At 51.2% G+C, this 18,762-nt stretch overlaps 1 protein-coding gene across 13 annotated transcripts in view; it reads right to left on the bottom strand.

The window, feature by feature from the left end:
* Positions 1–18,513, bottom strand: part of EPB41L1 (erythrocyte membrane protein band 4.1 like 1) — a 139,877-nt gene extending 121,364 nt beyond the window's left edge. For 8 of the 13 annotated variants that reach the window (XM_016937830.3, XM_054674701.1, XM_054674695.1 and 5 more), the window contains exon 1: positions 18,381–18,508. The gene's annotated coding sequence lies outside the window, so the exon portion shown is untranslated. Of the gene's footprint in view, positions 1–18,380 lie in introns of all 13 variants that reach the window. The other 5 variants (XM_063802892.1, XM_063802893.1, XM_063802894.1 and 2 more) reach the window with 4 other exon arrangements.
* Between the last annotated feature and the right edge of the window lie 249 nt (positions 18,514–18,762).

The following is an 18,762-nucleotide window of genomic DNA, read 5'->3' as shown; positions in this document are numbered from 1 at the left end:
CTCAGACCTGTTTGAATTCTGGTTCTAACACTTACTACTTATGTGGCCCAGGGCAAGTCACTTTACTTCCTCATTTGGAAAATAGGAGTAAAAGTGTCTGCTCCCAGGGCTAATAGGGGGGACTAAATGAGATGATGCCTGTGAACAGCTCAGCAAGGTGCCTTATCACAACTGTCCAAGAGGTAGCAGCACCATTCAAAGATGGGGAAACTGAGACCTAGAAGGATGAAATGACTCACTGAAGACCAGGCAGTGAATAAGTGGCAGAGCTGAGACCCCTACACTGCGGCTGGGGTCTGGAGCCCAGCTAAACCACTAGGTTGTACACATACCATTCCCGTTCCTGCTTTTCAAATGAGGAAGTTGAGGTCAAAAAAGAACAAGTGACTTGCCCAAGGTCACAGAGAGAATCAGACATAGAAGAAGGATTTGAACTCAGGCCTCCTTGATGAAAAAGCCCATGGTCTCTCCGTGGATATCCAGAAAGTAGATATGTGTGGATAGTCTTCAAATTTCAGGGTCCTTTAAACCTGGAATAGGGACAAATGCAAATTGAGGCCAATGGGGTGTGTGTGTGTGTGTGTGTGTGTGTAAAGCAAACTGAGGCCAATGGGATGTGAGAGTGTGTGTGTGTAACAAATGCAAACTGGGGCCAATGGGTGTGAGTGTGTGTGTGTGTGCACATGTGTGTAGCTACCTTGAGAGGAAACCAGGAGGAGCTGATGAAACAAAAGCCTCTTTCTCAGAAGCCCTCTCTGGGGACTGGGCAGGAGAGAAGGGCACTGACAAGCAGGGCCATCCATCCTGCTGGGGCTGAGCTGAAGCCTGGATCTAAGCAAACAGAATCAGCTCCAGCTTGGCCACCAACTTGCTATGTGATCAGCAGTTCTCTCTCTCTTTCTCCCTCTCGCTCTGCCTCTCTCATCTCTGTTTCTTCGACTTCAGAATGAGACCGTTGTACTAAACAATGTCAAGGCCGGGCATGGTGGCTTATGCCTGTAATCCCAGCACTTTGGGAGGCCAAGGCGGGCGGATCACCTGAAGTGGGGAGTTCGAGACCAGCCTGACCAACATGGAGAAACCCCGTCTCTACTAAAAATATAAAATTAGCCGGGCATGGTGGCATATGTCTATAATCCCAGCTACTAGGGAGGCTAAGGCAGGAGAATCACTTGAACCCAGGAGGCAGAGGTCGCGGTGAGCCGAGATTGCGCCATTGCACTCCAGGCTGGGCAACAAGAGCAAAACTCCGTCTCAAGAGAAAAAAAAAAACAATGTCAAGATCCTTTCCAGTTATAGAAGACTAATAATAACCATTGCTTACAAGCTCTGGATTTCTGGTCAGGTGCTGCTCCTGCAACCTTGAATGGTGGCATTAGCTGGCTCCAATACCACCACGACAGGGGCAGAATGTCCTGCATTCAGGTTCTGGCTGTGTAGCCAGGTCACTTTCCCTTCACAGGCCTCAGCTTCCTCATCTGTAAAATGGAATTTATCTTTGCCTGATCACTTGCAGAAAGGAATATCCAAGGAGCTACCTGAAAACCAAGCAATCTCTTGAGGTATCATACAAAGCAGCCCCAAATCCCCATCCCAACTCCCACCCTCAAGCTATTTTAACTTCTTCCCCTCTGGCCAATGTCCCCTTGAGGCACATGGAATAACTGAATATGAGCTGCTGGATGCAACAGTACTGTCGTGGCAACAGCCCCCACACTAACAGTAGTAGCAATCACCACACAGCAAATACTTGACTGCTTAGGCATGCCAGGCACTGTGCTAAATACTCACTTGGATTATTTCTCAGGCCATCCCCTCAACCACCATTAGTCTCAGTTTGCAGATGAAAGGCTCAAGTTCAGCAAAGAGAATTGCCCAAGGTCACACACAGAGCAAGTGAAGGGCGTGGCCAGGATGAGGACCCAGACCAAGGTTTTTCATTTGCCATCAGAAGCCCTGAACTCGGCCGGGTGCAGTGGCTCACACCTGTAATCCCAGCACTTTGGGAGGCCGAGGCAGGCGGATCATGACGTCAGGAGATCGAGACCATCCTGTCTAACACGGTGAAACCCCGTCTCTACTAAAAATACAAAAAAAAAATTAGCCGGGCGTGGTGGCAGGCGCCTGTAGTCCCAGCTACTCGGGAGGCTGAGGTGAGAGAGTGGTGTGAATCCAGGAGGCGGAGCTTGCAGTGAGCCAAGATCGCGCCACTGCACTCCAGTCTGGGCAACAGAGCGAGACTCCATCTCAAAAAAAAAAAAAAAGAAGCCCTGAACTCATCCTCGAGGCTATGGGGCTGTCCAGGGTAACATTCCACCAAGGGGCAAGGCCCGGGCTGGGGTGAGGTGGGGAATATCTGTCCTTCATTGACCTCCCAACATTCCCCAAATAACTAGTCTTTATGTAGTCTTCTGTTATTAATCAAATGTGCCCAACTCAACTCTGTCTACAATAGTGTTGTCAAATAGAAATACAATGCGAGCCACATATGTAATTTAAAAGTGTATAGTAGCTACATTTTATTTTATTTTATTTTTGGAGTCAGAGTCTCGTTCTCTCACCCATGCTGGAGTGCAGTGGCACGATCTTGGCTCACTGCAGCCTCTGCCTCCCAGGTTCAAGCAATTCTCATGCCTCAGCTTCCCAAATAGCTGGGGTTACAGGTGCGCACCTCCATGCTTGGCTAATTTTTGCATTTTCAGTAGAGACAGCGTTTCCCCATGTTGCCCAGGCTGGTCTCGAACTCCTGGTCTCAAGCGATCCGCCTGCCTCGGCCTCCCAAAGTGCTGGGATTACAGGTGTGAGCCATCGTGCCTGGCCTTAGTACCTACATTTTAAAAAGCACAAAGGAATGAGGGAAATTAATTTTCATAATATATTCATTTAACCCAATATATCTATCTCAACATGTAATCAATGTAAAAAATACTATAGGCCCAGCACGGTGGTTCATGCCTGTAATCCCCACACTTTGGGAGGCTGAGGTGGAAGGACCTCTTGAAACCAGAAGTTCAAGACCAGCCTGGCCAACATAGCAAGACCTTGTCTCTACAAAAAATAAAAAAATTTAGCTGGGTGAGGTGACACATTCCTATAGTCCCAGCTACTAGCTGAGGTGGGAGGATCTCTTAAGTCCAGGAGTTCAAGGGTTGCAGTGAGCTATGATCATGCCACTCACTCCAGCCTGTGCAACAGAGTGAGAACCTGCCTCTAAAAAAAAAAATTAAAACTAAAATTAAAAAGACTATAGAGATATTTTACATTTTTTAATACATCCTCTTCTAAATCCAGTGTGTATTTTATACTTACAACACATCTTGATTCAGATGCTAAATATTCATAAGATATTTAGATTCTCCTTGCCTTTACAATTTTTTTTTTTTAAGATGGAGTCTCACTCTGTCGCCCAGGCTAGAGAGCAGTGGTGTGATCTCAGCTCACTGCAATCTCCACCTCCCAGGTTCCAGCAATTCTCCTGCCTCAGCCTCCTGAGTAGCTGGAATTACAGGCACGTGCCACCACGCCTGGCTAATTTTTGTATTTTTAGTAGAGACGGGGGTTTCACCATGCTGGCCAGGCTGGTCTCGAACTCCTGACGTCAAGTGATCTGCCCACCTCGGCCTCCCAAAGGGCTGGGATTACAGGCATGAGGCACCATGCCCAGCCGCCTTTATGATTTAAAAAAAAAAAAAAAAAGCCGGGCACGGTGGCTCACACCTGTAATCCCAGCACTTTGGGAGGCCAAGGCAGGTGGATCATGAGGTCAGGAGTTCAAGACTAGCCTGACCAATATGATGAAACCCCATCTCTACTAAAAATACAAAAATTAGCCGGGTATGGTGGTGTGCATCTGTAATCCCAGCTACTCAGGAGGCTGAGGCAGGAGAATTGCTTGAAGCCGGGAGACGGAGGTTGCAGTGAGCTGAGATCATGCCATTGCACTCCAGCCTGGGCAACAGAGCGAAAGCGAGAGTCCGTCTCAAAAAAAAAAAAAAAAAAAAGGTATATTCTCAAATCTAAGTTTCCAAACACGCATAGTTTGTCAATAAATGAAGGGAGCATTCTTTTAAAATGTTAAATTAGTTAAAATCAAATAAAATTAAATATTAAATAAAATTTAAAATTTGGCTGGGCTTGGTGGCTCATGCCTGAAATCCTTTGGGATTACTTTGCCTGAGCTCAGGAGTTTGAGACCAGCCCAGACAACATGGCGAAACCCCATCTCTACTAAAAATACAAAAAATTAGCCAAGCATGGTGGGGCATGCCTGTAATCCCAACTATTCCAGAGGCTGAGGAAGGAGAATCGCTTGAGCCTGGGAGGCAGACGTTGCAATGATTGTGCCACTGCACTCCAGCCTGGGCGACAGAGTTCAAAAGGTCAGTTCCTTGGTGGCACTAGCCACATTTTACATGTCCACTAGCCACATGTGACTAATGGCTGCTGTATAGGGCAGCTGCAGCTCTGCAGTCAAGTCCTTGAGGGCCTGGGCCGATGACCTCCTTGGCCCTAGCCCAGAGCTAAGCCTCGAAGGTAAAGTTGACTTACCTCTGTGAGCTTACCTCTGAATAGAATGGTATCTACTCATTCAACAAAACCCTACTGAACCTAAAATTAATATTTACCTCTGGTGCCCACACAGTGATGGTGACAATGGGATCTGAGTACCCAGTGTCCTTCACTGACCCCTCAAACCTCCCCAAAATAGGAACTCCTGTAGTGTTCAGAGGATGAGGCTGTGGCTCACAGAGGTAAGTCACCTGCGCAAAGTCACCCAGCTTTGACTAGGCCTGCTGACTTGGAACCCTGAGCTCTGTCCCTAAACTTTGGCAGGGGCCTACCCCGAGGCTCAGCCTTCTAGAAGTAATAAGCCTTTGCCACTATTCTCAGGGTGCCCAAATCTCCCAGTCTTTTGGCAGAGAATGGCCCAGAATAAGAAACTCAATGAAGAGGACAAAAGGGAAGGAGAGCGGAACGGCATGGCATGGGCTGCACAGGCAGTGGTCCTGTGTGCAGGGCTTAGGCCACTGTGGCACCATCCTTAGTTCCCCCACCCACACCCAGCAGGAGGCAAAGCCAGCAAGGTCCACTGGCTGCCTGGCCTCTGGACGGGTCTCCAGGGCTAGGCACCCTGCCCTCCCCCACACCTCCCCTAAGAGCACTCACCCAGAGGCCCTTGGACTAAGGCCAGAGCCAGTGCTCACCTCCCAGGGTCACCTTAGCTGGAGGCAGGGGAAAGGGCCAGGTGGCAGCCTGCCCCCTGGGGAGGAGGGGAGGAGAGGGCCCTGGAAGCAGATTCCAGAATAGGGAAAAGGTGGCAGGTACCAGCCAGAAAAACCTGGGTGACTCCACCCCTCCCCTGGGGTGCAGCCCCCCTCCCACCAGCCCAGGAGAGTGAAACTCTCACCAGCTATTAGGTTTAACAATTAACTCTGACTGGTTTTCATTTCAGCAGGAGGTAGTTCCAACAAGAACCATCTGGGGCTAGGGGCATTTGCAAGGGGATAGAGGCTGAGAAGAGGGAGGGGCTCACGTAAAGGGAGAGAGAAGTGGCCAGTGGCCCCCTCCCCTGCTTCTTCCCATCACTCCCTGGCAATGTGGGATAGCCCTCTGTGCCAAGAAGCGATGGCATAAGTTCCATGAAATCAAGGGCAGTGCCTGGCACATAATAGGTGCTCAATAAATATTTTTCATCAACAAATTAAGGGGGGTGGGTAAAGTAGAAGAAAACAGGCCCGCTCAATGGGCAGATTGATGGAGAAGAAGTGAAAGGAAGCAAAAGATGACTTGCGCTGGGCTGAGTACCTCCTTGACCCCTTTGACCCCAGGACCTCACAAGAACTGGAATGGCTGCCACCCAGGGCATGCCAGAGACATGGCTTTGAAGTCCTCCAGCCCTGGATGCCACTCCTGACTCCATTCTTCCTAGCTCTGACCTTGGGAGCCCTGGTTTCTTCCCCTGCAATGGAGGTGATACCACTACAGTCCAGGGCTGTACAGTGCCAGGCCCACAGACGCTAGGGTGCCTGTTCTGTTCTCATACAGTCATGTCTCTTGCTGCTTGGCAACAGCCTCCTCTTCTCAAGCCACCCCCTGATTTCCCCCACATCCCAATATTCCCCTGGTTCCCACCTATGTGGCCCTTTCTCCTTTTCCGGAAGGAAAGCCTGGAATGATGACGGCTCCGGCCCACTCACATCCCACTCACCTGGGATCACGCACACACCCTAGCAACAGACTGCTCCCAGCTTAACATTTGCTTGTCATGTACATCCTTCATGGGTTCCCTGGCCCCCTCCTCACCCTAACACAGGCCTAGGTCCATCCAGAGTGCGCACAGCCCATCCAGAGCACGTGAGGCCAGTTCACTCGGTGTTCTTGGGTGCCATCTCCTCCTCCCAGGCCTCTGCTTCCCACCTGTATAGCGTGGCATGAGGGAGGTGGATTCAGAGATCACTTCTGCTGGTGGGCTCTGACATATAGAGATTCTGACATTTCTGGAGTCATTTCATGCTTTAACTTCAGACATCAATGTTCAAATCCCAATCTTGGCCAGATAAACAGGCAGCCCTGCAGAAGCCCGGAACTGAAGCCCACTTGCCACCATTCTTAGCACAAGCCTCGGCAGAGAGGGACAATGTCCCCCCACCTCCCTGGTCCCCACTCTCTCTGCCATAAAGCCTCACTTTTCTACCCCACCTTCCCGGCAGTCTCTCTCTTACTCTCAATGGCGGCATCATGAGTCATCACTCCCCCAAATTCTTCTTGGCAAAACAAAGCTTGAAGTTCCTGCTCCATCCGGGGTGCCGACCCTATGCCCCTTCTGCAGGGAAATTCTAACTCTGCTTCCACTCTGCTCTTTCCCGCCTCCTTCCTGAAACTCTCCAAATATGCACCCCACTTCCCCATTCTCCACAGGGAATATGGGTCTCCTCCCAGCCTGTCATTGCCCTTCCTACTTCATTCCCTTCTGGCTCAAATGTCACCTCTAGCCTGTTGTCACCTCTACACTAATGACTCCCCCCTCAACTCACTCAGCCACATCTCTGCCAGACACTGACTTCTTGTACTAGAGTCTTACTGCCTCATTTGACCTTAAGACCCTGGAGACCAAGGAACTCCTGTTATTATTTTTTTGTCTCTCACCCTGGCCCCCGCAGCACAATGCTCAGAATGTAGTAGATGTTTGTTGAAACAATGGTAATAATGCTGGGGCGGTGGCTCACGCCTGTAATCCCAGCACTTTGGGAGGCCGAGGTGGGCAGATCATGAGGTCAGGAGATCGAGACCATCCTGGCTAACACGGTGAAACCCTGTCTCTACTAAAAATCCAAAAATAATTAGCCAGGCATGGTGGCGGGCGCCTGTAGTCCCAGCTACTCAGGAGGCTGAGGCAGGAGAATGGCGTGAACCCAGAAGGTGGAGCTTGTAGTGAGCTGGATCACGCCACTGCACTCCAGCCTGGGCGACAGAGTGAGACTCTGTCTCAAAAAAAAAAAAAAAAGAAAAGAAAAAGAAACAATGGTAATAACTATTAACCAAAAAATAATAACTCATAATCATTTATTAGCTATTTGTTCATTACAATGTTTTTATCAGCATTTTACACAAAGCACTTCAGTTAATTCACCCAAGCCCCCAATAGACTTGTCATCTCTACCTCTTTGTTTTAAACTGAGAAAATTAAGGCTCGGAGAGAGGAAGTGATCTGCTCAAGGTCACACAGCCCAGAAATGGCAGAATCAAGATCGGAATTTAAGTTCTTATTGCCCTACTTGGCCTCCCTCCAATCCACAAATAGAGGGAGGGGCCCTGTGAGAAACCATGGCCTGCCAGTGACATGGGCCATAGGGGCTGTAAAGAGGCCAGCTCAGCCCAGAGCTGGAGGCAGATTCTGCAAACTTAGTAAGCCTCAATTAAGAACTTGTTCTGTGCACAGCCTCATGCTAGGTGCTGGGAAGCAAAGAATAAGACATAAGGCATCCCAGTGCTCACAACCCGGTGAAAGCCACCTCCCTGGATAAAGCTAAGACCAAACAGAACTCATCCCCCAGAGGGGAACAGATAAGGTACTAAGGGAGTGCAGAGGAGTTAAAGACAAATTTCATCTTGGAGTGAGGGGGAGGGCTTACAAGGCTTTGTAGGACATAGGCTGGCATCTGAGCTGAGCCTTGAAAAGGCAGACAGGATTTCAACAGTGATTGGGGAATGGAGGGGGTGGCATTCTTGGCAGGGAGGAACAGAGGGAGCTAGGGCAAAGACATAGGAAGCACTGGGTGTGTCCCAGGAGCCTCAGGAAATTAGTTTTCGCAGCCCTCCCCTTGGCACTGACCCACATGTCCAGCTCTGAACAGAGGTCACCTTGAGCTTCCCCAGATTCACAGGCACCTTGCTCAATTATGGTGAGTGGGGACGGAAAGGGAGAAAGGGCTTGAGCATTTGGGCATGTGGTCAGACAGAAGGGATTCAAGGGGCCAGAATGCAGGCTGTGTCCAGAATCTCTGAAGGTGGAAGATGAAAAAGGGGGAGGTCCCCCCAGTGGTGGGTGAAGCCAGGGAGGAGCAAGGAAAAGGACAAAGAACTTGGACTGGGCAGCAGGAGACCTGACTTCCAGAACCACAGATCAAAGCTGCATGGAAACTTGAGATTATCCTGTCCAACCCCCATTTTACAGCTAGGAAAACTGAGGCCCAGACAGAGGGACAGGTCTACAGTCCCTGACCACCTTCACAGCAAAGCCAGCAATGTGCTGAGAGGCATGAGAGACCAGCCCTCTCCACCCAGCTCTGCCATTGGCTCCCTGGTGACCTTTCTCTAGACATTAGGCTCCAACTGCGTAAAACAACCCTGAAGACAGCAGTTCTAAAGTTGTATGGGTTGTGACTCCAAGACAGATGGTGCCTGTGGATCCTCTCCTGGGGACAATGCACACTCTTAACATTGTGCATGCCATATTTCAGAAGTTCATGAACATCTGAGGCCAGCCTTCTACAAGGGCAATCTGAGAACCATCTGTGTCCCAATCATCTCGATGGGGAGACTGTTACAGCAGGCTGCTTCCGGGGCCCTACCTCGGATCTGACGCCCACCCCCGACCCCGCCCATGGAGCAGCTGGGTTTGAATCTCTTGGGTGAGGTCTGGAAAAAGAGTGCTGGGTTTTTTTGTTTTTTTGTTTTGTTTTGTTTTGTTTTTTGAGACAGAGTCTCACTCTGTCACACAGGCTGGAGTGCAATGGTGTGATCTCAGCTCACCGCAACCTCTGCCTCCCAGGTTCAAGTGATTCTCCTGCCTCATCTTCCCTAGTAGCTGGGATTACAGGTGCATGCAGCCATGCCCAGCTAATTTTTGTATTTTTAGTAGAGACAGGGTTTCACCATGTCAGGCTGGTCTCGAACCCCTGACCTCAGGTGATCCACCTGCCTCAGCCTCCCAAAGTGCTGGGATTATAGGCATGAGCCATGGCACACAGGTTTTGTTTTGTTTTATTTTGCTTTTTAGCATGCTCACCTTTGTTGCTCTTAGGGGGAAACAAAGTTTGAGCGGCCCAGCCTTAGGGAACCCTAGGAGGGAGGGGAATGGGGTGGGGTGCTAAGCTGCTCCCCCTTTTAGGTGTTTCACAAATTGAACTTCTGCTCCCTTGCCTATGAAGAGTGGCTCTGTGGATAGAAGTTTCAAAGCCACCACTCCTTCACCAAGGTCCCTTCTGACTGAGCCACCTGCTCAGGCAGGCAGGTGGCTGGGCTGGGCCAGGCTGACCAACATAATGGTCTCGGTTGGGGTGGGTGGAGGCTCAACAAGCTGACTGCAGCTGCCCAGATTCCTGAGTGACACTCTGAGACCAGCAGCCCTGACTGGGAGGGAGTCTGGACTCCTGGGCTGCACATGGGGTGAGAGCAGGTTTCCTATTCCTCCCTCTCTCCAGGCCACCTCCCTCTGGCCCTCAGGCCAGCTCCTTTTTTTCTTCTGGTGGATGTGTACCTCTGAACCTGGGTCTCCTGGCTCCGGTCTCTGCCTCCCTCCCTACTTCTTCCAGAGTTCCACCCGTCACTGAGCCTGCAGCATATCCAAGCTCCCAAGCAGTCTTGTGAGGAGACAAAAGTAATGCTCTTTGCAAATGATATGCTTCTTTAAGTGGAAGACTCGATTCAATGAAAAATTGAGGTGGCCAGAGACAAAACAATAACTAGGAAAAAAGGCAAGTACCTTCAGATGGGCCCTGTCACCACCCCCCATACCGATGCAGTGTCTCTCCTACAGGTGGGCAGCTGCCTAGAACCAGATGGGCTCAGAGCCTTGGCGGGCCCCAAGGCTGATGCTGTAGAAAGGCCAGTCCCGGAGGTGCTGCCAGAGTGCAGGCCTGGGAGGGAAGATTCCTCGATTGGAAGCCCTTCTCTCAGAGTCAGGAATTTGTTCTCTGAATTTGAGCAAATGCATGCCCCTCTGTGGACACCTAAATGCTCCCGCAGGCTCTGTCACAGGCCGTATAGGAAAGACTCAAGAGTACCGGTGGGCTTCGGACAGATCTAGATTGAAATCCCAGCTGTGCCACTTGCTGGCTGAGGACTGCGTAGGCCTTGGGCAAGTTATTTAGCCTCCTGTAATACGACGGGGATCATCATCTCTGCCTCGCTTGGTAGTTGTAAGGATTAAAAGACATAAGGCAATGTAAAGCGCTTAGCACAGGGCCTGGCACACAGTAAGCCAATAAACATAAGCAGTTGATTATAAGTCACCAGAGTGAGCCTCTTATGAGGAAGACTCTAGACTTTCTAATTCTAGGTGGCCTCAAGCAAACCCAAAACCACCCACCTGAAGTGGGCCTGGAGACTCTATCTTTAGACCTCTAATCTGGGGACAAGGTGGGGAGAGGGAAGGGGAGAAAGCAGACAGAAGGGAGAGAGCAAACTGAGAAGAGGAGGGAGGAAAGGAAAGAAGAATCAAGGGGCCAAGGAGGGGCCTGGCTTCCCCAGTGTGGGGGGAAAGGAAGATGACTTGCCAGAAACTACCAGGACAGTATAAGCCCTCTCTCTTTCCCAGAGCCTTCCCTAGACCCACCAAGGCAAGGCTTAGAGGGACAGGACCTGCTGAGAAATGCCACCCTGGCTGTCAACAGGGACACTGAAGCCTTGGGTTACATCTAGACTCCAGAGCCCCGCATGGTGGCCCTCCCACCAGAGTAGGCAGAGATGGCCATAGCCAGAGTGATAACAGAACAACTGGCCCATTCAGCCTGCTCACTCAGAGCCCAGGGACCCCTTTCTTGGGGTTCTAATCCTGACAGCAGGACACTCTCCTGTTGCATTCTCACCTCCGGAACATATGCAGAGCCCACTCCAGGCCTCTATCTGCCCTGAGCTCCTGCTTCTGGGCCTAAAGTTGCAACTAGGGAAAAAGCACTGTTCAGACTGAAGACAGGAGCCACAGATAAGGTGTTCCAATTACCACTGACCAGCTGTGTGACTTTGCGGGTGTCACTTTTTCTCCCTGAGCATGTTTCCCTCCTCAGGCTAATAAGGGCAACGGCAAGGACCATCTCTAAGGTCCTCCCAACTCAGACAGAGGCGACACTTCATGGGATGCCTCTGAGCACAAACAGGCAAAGAGGACCTGTCTCAGGAGAGGAGCGGGCTGGGCTGGGCTGGGCTCTGAGGAGAATGCAGCGGATATGACAATGGCCAAGGGTTATTATGATGATGATTATTATAATTAAAAATCACAGCTACAAGCCCTTAAGCAATTTACAAAGAGCTTTCTCATTATCTCCTGGGATCGCAATTTGGTGAAGTAGGCAGGGCTGGATGATGATTATTCACATTTGATAGATGAGGAAAGTAAAGCAAGATTAGGTGACTTGTCCAAGCTCCTAAGTGCAGAGAAGGGAGAGCTGGAAAGGAAGTAGGTATTGAGTGCCTACTGTGTACTACCTCATTAGGCATGCTCATATCTGTTATTTTGATCAAGTCTCATGACCATGACACTACTGTAGGTGCTACTGTCCCATTTCTTTGTTTTGTTTTTTTTTTTTTGAGACAGAGTCTTGCTCTGTCACCCAGGCTAGAGTGCAGTGGCACAATCTCAGCTCACTGCAATGTCCGCCTCCCAGGTTCAAGCAATTCTCCTGTCTCAGCCTCCCGAGTAGCTGGGATTACAGGTGCCCGCCACCACGCCTGGCTAATTTTTGTATTTTTAGTAGAGACAGCGTTTCACCATGTTGGCCAGGCTGGTCTCAAACTCCTGACCTCAGGAATAATCTGCCTCAGATCACTCAAATTTGAAATACAAATCTGATCAGATGATCTGCCCGCCTCGGCCTCCCAAAGTGCTGGGATTACAGGCGTGAGCCACCATGCCCGGCCTACTGTCTCCATTTCATAGAGGCTCCACTGAAAAGCCTAAATTTGGATGTAGCCCTGTGGAACTAAAAGGCATGCACTCCTCCCCAACTTCCTGCATGTATTGTGTTGAACAGTGTCCCCTCCCAACCCAAATTTATGTCTACCTAAAACTTCATAATGTGACCATATTTGGAAACAGGGTCTTTGCAGATGCAATTACTCAAGTTCAAATGAGGTCATACTGGACTAGGGTGGGTTCTAAATCCCATATGACTGGTGTCCTTATAAGAGGAAATGAAACAGAGAGAAAGCCACGTGACGACAGAGGCAGATGCAGCTGCAAGCCAAGAAATGCCAAAGATTGCTGGCAACCACCAGAAGCTAGGAGAAAGGCAGGAAACAGATTGCCCCAGAGCCTCCAGAAGGAGCCAACCTTGCTGACACCTGGATTTCAGACTTCTAGCCTCCACAAGTGGGGGAGTATATGTCTGTGGTTCAAAGCTACCTGGTTTGCGTGCTTCATGACAGCACCCCTAGGAAGTTAATACACTGTGCATCCTTTGAGTAGCAGACCTAGGACCCTCAAACTCTGTTTTTCAGATTCCCACTCATTAGGCAGCTTTAGAGGTTAAAGAGGACCCAGAGGCTCCTCATGAGAAGTCACTCTCACCTCTCCTGCACCTTCCAGGGCCAGGCTGTCCTGAAAACAGGCTGAAGACAGGTTTACAGAGGAAAAAACTTCCTAGAACAGCCTGTTCTAGGTATCTATCCACCCCAGTGGGGCCTCCCATTGAGCTTGTTTAGCAGCCTCTGTGCCCAGGTCTCCAGGTCAACAGTCCTTCCCTTCCTCCCAGACCAACCATCCTCTGTCACCACCTGGAGAGCTGTGTTTTTGAAATGCAAATCTGATCCTTCCTGGTTGGCTTACTCCTCTTCCCCAGCTCCCTGCCGTCTGCAGGACTTGCTCAGGCTCTTTGGCCTGCACCAGATCTGTCCCTAATCTTCCTCTCAGCTTTATCTCCAGTCATTCACTCCTCCACCCTCATCCCTGCCACTCACCACCTCCTATTCCAACCATGTGGAACTATTTGGGGTTCCCCTAAGAAGCCGTTCTGCCTTTGCACATGCTATTTCAAATACTCAGATGGTAAAATCCAGCCCAAACACCATCTCTGTCCTCCAGGAAGCCTTTTCCTCCATAAACAGCCACACCCTGGCAACTTGCACATTGTCCTTGCGGTGGTATTGCATCTTTACATGTCTGCTCCCACCCCCAACCTGTGAATACTGCTGGATTCATTTCTGTTTTTGTAGGCCTAGGGCCCAATACAAAGGCCTTCAAGAATGTTGAGCTGAATTGTGGAATAGCAATAATGGTCATAATAGTTGACATTTATCAAATGTTTCTTATGCACTCACATTATGCTAAGCATTCCAAGGATGTTATCTCATTTAATTCTCAAAACAATCCTGTGAAACAGATACTAGTACTGGTCCTGTTTTACAAGTAAGGAAATGAGGAGATGGAATCACTTGCCCTAGTCCCCCCAGCTAGTACATGGCAAACCCCGAATGACTGTAGAGCCAGTGCTAGTAACCACTACTAAGTGTGCCACCCATCCCAATACCTTCATTTTACAGAGATGGACACGTGCCAAAAGGGGAAAGTGATTGGCCCTCAGTCACATAACAAGGCATGGACGCAGATATTTGGATTCCTCTTTCAATACTTTTCCTCTTCTCATTCCAGTACAATCCTAATCCAGGAAGACACAGAACCCAAGCTAGGCTGTGTCTCCTGAGGAGCTTCCTCCTGCCTCCACTAGAGCAGAGCCCAGCATGGGCCTGGACCCACGGTGAGTGCTCAAATCTACAGCCAGGAGATGGGAGATGCAGCATTGAAAAAGACAGGTAAATCAACTTGAGAAAAGGCTGAGGCCTGCTTGGATTACACATTGTCAGGGCTTGAAACGAAACTTTGGGTATCATTTAGTGCCATCTGCCATTTTATAAATTAACTCAGTTTGACAAGCTTATTGAACACAAATCATAAGTCAGGCACTGTGTGGGACACTAAGAAGATTAGTAAGCAAGTTCCTGCCCACATGGCATTTACAGTCTAGTAAAGGGACAAACAACAATTACAAATTATCACAAGCCCCGTGAGACACAGAGAGCTCTAAGAATGTGTAACAGGGAAAATTGACTTGGCCTAGAGAGTTGGCAAAGGCCCCCCTGAGAAAGTGACTATTGAGCTGAAACATGAAGAGTGGGAGTTAATCAAGATAAGAAGCAGGGGAAGAGTGTGCTAGACAAAGGGAACAGGATGTGCAAAATCCCAGAAGCAAAAGAGCTCATGGTGCCTAGATGAACTAAAAGGCCAAAGTGGCTGTTGTCCAGAGAAGTGGGCAGGAACTGGATCCTGAAGGGCCTTAGAGATCAAAGTAAGAATTGGAGAAACTGAGCAGATCAGGGAAACCCCTCGCTCAGAACCTGGTCCACAGCACACTGTCAAAGAGTCATTGCATTAGTCACTGAAGGAGAGACTTGTCCAAGATCATAAGACCTGGGACTTGAAAGCAGAATTCCTACCTACCAGGTGGGGCCTGAGGGCTATTTCAGGCACCTGTGTGAGGGACAGGGGAGGCTTTCCAAGTGTTTCAATTAATAGATGTTTCCCGGCTCCCTGTCTCCACCTCTCTTGAGCTCCAGAGTAAATAAGAATTACCTGTGTTTGTTAAAACATAGATTGCTGGGCCACACCTCCAGAGTTATCAATTCCTAGGTCTGGCGTGAGAACCAAGAAATTGCATTTCTTTTTTTTTTTTTTTTTTTCCTGAGATGGAGTCTCGCTCTGTCACCCAGGCTGGTGCGCAGTGATGCAATCTCAGCTCACTGCAACCTCCGCCTCCTGGGTTCAAGCAATTCTCCTGCCTCAGCCTCCTTAGTAGCTGGGATTACAGGCGCATGCCACCATGCCCGGCTAAATTTTGTATTTTTACCATATTGGCCAGGCTGCTCTCGAACTCCTGACCTCAGGTGATCCATTCGCCTCGCCTCCCAAAGTGCTGGGATTACAGGCGTGAGCCACCAAGCCCAGCCAATAAATTGCATTTCTAACAAACTCCCAGGTAACCCTGCTGCTGTTGGTGAGGTGAAAAAACCACAGCTCTAGACTAGAGTATATTGGTGGGGAGATCAGTAGTGAGGACCATGGCCAGGATCTCTGGGGACTAGAAGGGTGGATTCCTGAACCTGGGTAACAACGAGACAAACTCTAGCAATCTGAGCAAGGGAAGGGTCATCAAAGTCCCAAAATCTAGCCCACTAGCTGCCTAGCCAGGTAAACCAAGGCTTAGGGAGTTTAGACCCTTTCACATAAAGAAGCTTAATAAAAAGTGTTGGGTGAAGAGATAAACACATGAAGGGGTTGGCTAAAGTCAAAAGAAGATCCCAGGTTGGGCGCAGCGGCTCATGCCTGTAATCCCAGCACTTTGGGAGGCGGAGGCAGGCAGATCCCTTGAGGTCAGGAGTTTGAGACCAGCCTGACCAACATGGTGAAACCCTGTCTCTACTAAAAATACAAAAATTAGGCCGAGCACGGTGGCTCATGCCTGTAATCCCAGCACTTTGGGAGGCCGAGGCGGGTGGATCACCTGAGGTCAGGAGTTCAAAGCCCGCTTGGCCAACATGGCAAAACCCTGTCCCTACTAAAAATACAAAAATTAGCCGGGCGTGGTGGTGGGTGCCTGTAATCCCAGCTACTTGGGAGGCTGAGGAAGAAGAATTGCTCGAACCCAGGAGGAGGAGGTTGCAGTGAGCCGAGATCATGCCATTGCACTCCAGCCTAGGCGACAAGAGTGAAACTCTGTCTCAAAAAAGAAAAAAAAAAAAAAATTAGCTGGGCGTGGTGGCTCATTCCTGTAGTCCCAGCTATTGAGGAGGCTGAGGCGGGAGAATCACTTGAACCCAGGAGGCGGAGGCTGCAGTGAGCTGAGATCGTGACACTGCCTACACTCCAGTCTCGGTGACAGAACAAGGCAAAAGATCTCTGGCCCAGACTCCAGAGCTCATGAACTCCAGGCCAGCTTTCCCCATGTCCTGGGATTCTGGGATTCAAGGAGGGGACAGAAAGCTCAGCTTTCCCCAGCCTCTGCTGCTTTTGGCAGGGAAACATTTTTAAGAATTGCAGAAATCTGCTGCTGGCCCCCAATCCTATCACCCATCCACCTTCCTTCCTTTTACACTCCCAGCTCCCTCCCTTTGCACTCCAAATCCTGTGTCCTGTATCTTGGCAAGCCAAGCAGCAAAGGGGGATGTGACGTTACGGGGAAGAACTGGAACTAATGGAAGAATTCTTGCACTTGGATATCCTTCTCTCTGAACAATTTCTTCCTCCTATAAGACTCTACTTCTCTCTACCCTTGTATCACAGTCAAAATCCAACCTACCTACATTTCAGTACTGGTATCTGAAACCCACAAAGCCACAGACTAAATTCCCAAACTTCCTTTTCACGCAGTTTTTCAAAAATAGCGTGGCCCGGTACAGAATGTTTCTATCCTATTCCATTTGGCAGCAAAATGCCACTTCTCTGCAAACCCACATGCACAGACTAATATACAAACAACTACACATACATAAAAACAAATATACCAGAACCTATAAAAACACACACACATATACATCAAGAGATACATTTTCACTGTTCACTATACACCCAAATGTACAAGAAGTACACAGGGAGGACACATGCACACAGACTATAGATCTAGAAATGCCTGTATGCACCAGTACTTGGAGAAAGGGGTATGGACATACCCAGAGACATCTCTTTCAAAGTAGAGAGGTCTCCTGAGGAGGGATTCCCTGGAGTGAGGAGCTGGCCCTTTAAGAGAGTGGTTCTCCCTCCTAGTCCTTTTCAGGGCACCTGAGCTTCTACCCACCTACCTTCCCACCCACCCAGAGCCCTGCACGGGTGAGACTGGCACAGGCTAGGTCTGGTGGGGGGCTGGGGGAAGGCCGGAGGGGACAGGTCCCCTGGCCACAACAGGAAATGAATCCCTGAACCGGCTGGTCACCAGCCTGGAAACTGCTGTTGCTACCACCACCACCCCACACCCACACCCACATCCACACACGCGCGCGCACGCATACACATACACACACACGCACGCACGCACGCACACGGGCTTCAAGCAGGACACGCCCTCCTCTCCAGCTCAGGTCAGAAAGCGGGATCTGCTGTCAGCCCAGTTCCCCCGACCCCCGGGGTGTGGCCGCCCACCTGCCAGCAGGGAGTCTCTGCCCGACGGGGAAGGGACACCCCCGCCGCCGCCACCCACCGCCCGGGCCAGGTGCCCAGCTCCCAGCGGCGGCGGCGCCTGGACCGCCGCCCCCACCCCTTCCTCCCGGCAGTGCGAAGACAAAGCCGCGCACACGCACACGGGGGCTACGCGGGAGCACACCCGCACTCACACGCGCACACACGGGAGTCACACTGGCGCGCACACAGCGACGCGCGCGCGCACACACACACACCCGCCACAGGCTCCAGCCACAAGCGAAGCCACTGGCACACGCCCTCACCCAGAGGTGTACACACTGCTACACATTCGGACACACCCTCTCACAGATACATTCACCGACAGACACACGCAGACACACGCACCCTCACCCAGATACGCACGCACCACTCGCGAAGACACGCAAGGCACACACCCTCACACACGCACACACAGATGCACACCCGGCGCACACACGCACGCGCGCGCACACCGAGCAGCCGCTCGCACGGATCCACGAGCACACGCGCGCTCACACCTAACACACACCCAGAGACTGGAGCCCCGACACACAAACCCGCGACAGTCCCCACACGCACGAACCGAAGCCCGCGGCTCCTGGAGCCGGCCCGCCGGCCTGTCAGTGCCCAAAGATCGGGAATCGAGCCCGCCGCCCTCGGCGGCCACCCCACACGCACACGCGGGACCCGACGCGGCGGGGTCCCCGGGACGCGGAGGGGGACGGCGGGTGCGGCTAACCTGGCGGCGGCGGCGCGGCTTCCGGGAGCTGTCTGGCTCGCGGTCCTGGTGTCCGGCGGCTGCCCCGGCGGGCTCCGAGGCGCGCTAGAGCTGCGCAGAAATGCCCCGCTCTCTCGCGCGCTCGCTCCTGCTCGCCCTCCCACGGCGCTCAGCCCCCTCCTCGCCCGCCCCCCACACCCCCTCTCGCCGCTCCGCCCCGCCCCGGCCGGCTCCCCCGGAGGAGGCGGCGGCGATCCCGGCCCCCCAAGCAGCAGCGGGCGGGCGAACGAGCAAGCAGCGGCGGCGAGCAGCCAACACCAGGGGAGCGCCGGAGCCGCCGGAGCCGCCGGAGCTGGGGCCGCGCGCCGGTCCCGGGGAGGGGAGCAGAGGAAGGGGCTGAGCC

This window comes from Pan troglodytes, chromosome 21 (assembly GCF_028858775.2).
Source record: "Pan troglodytes isolate AG18354 chromosome 21, NHGRI_mPanTro3-v2.0_pri, whole genome shotgun sequence".
NCBI classification, from domain to species: domain Eukaryota; kingdom Metazoa; phylum Chordata; class Mammalia; order Primates; family Hominidae; genus Pan; species Pan troglodytes.
This window is presented reverse-complemented; position numbering and strand designations above follow the sequence as displayed.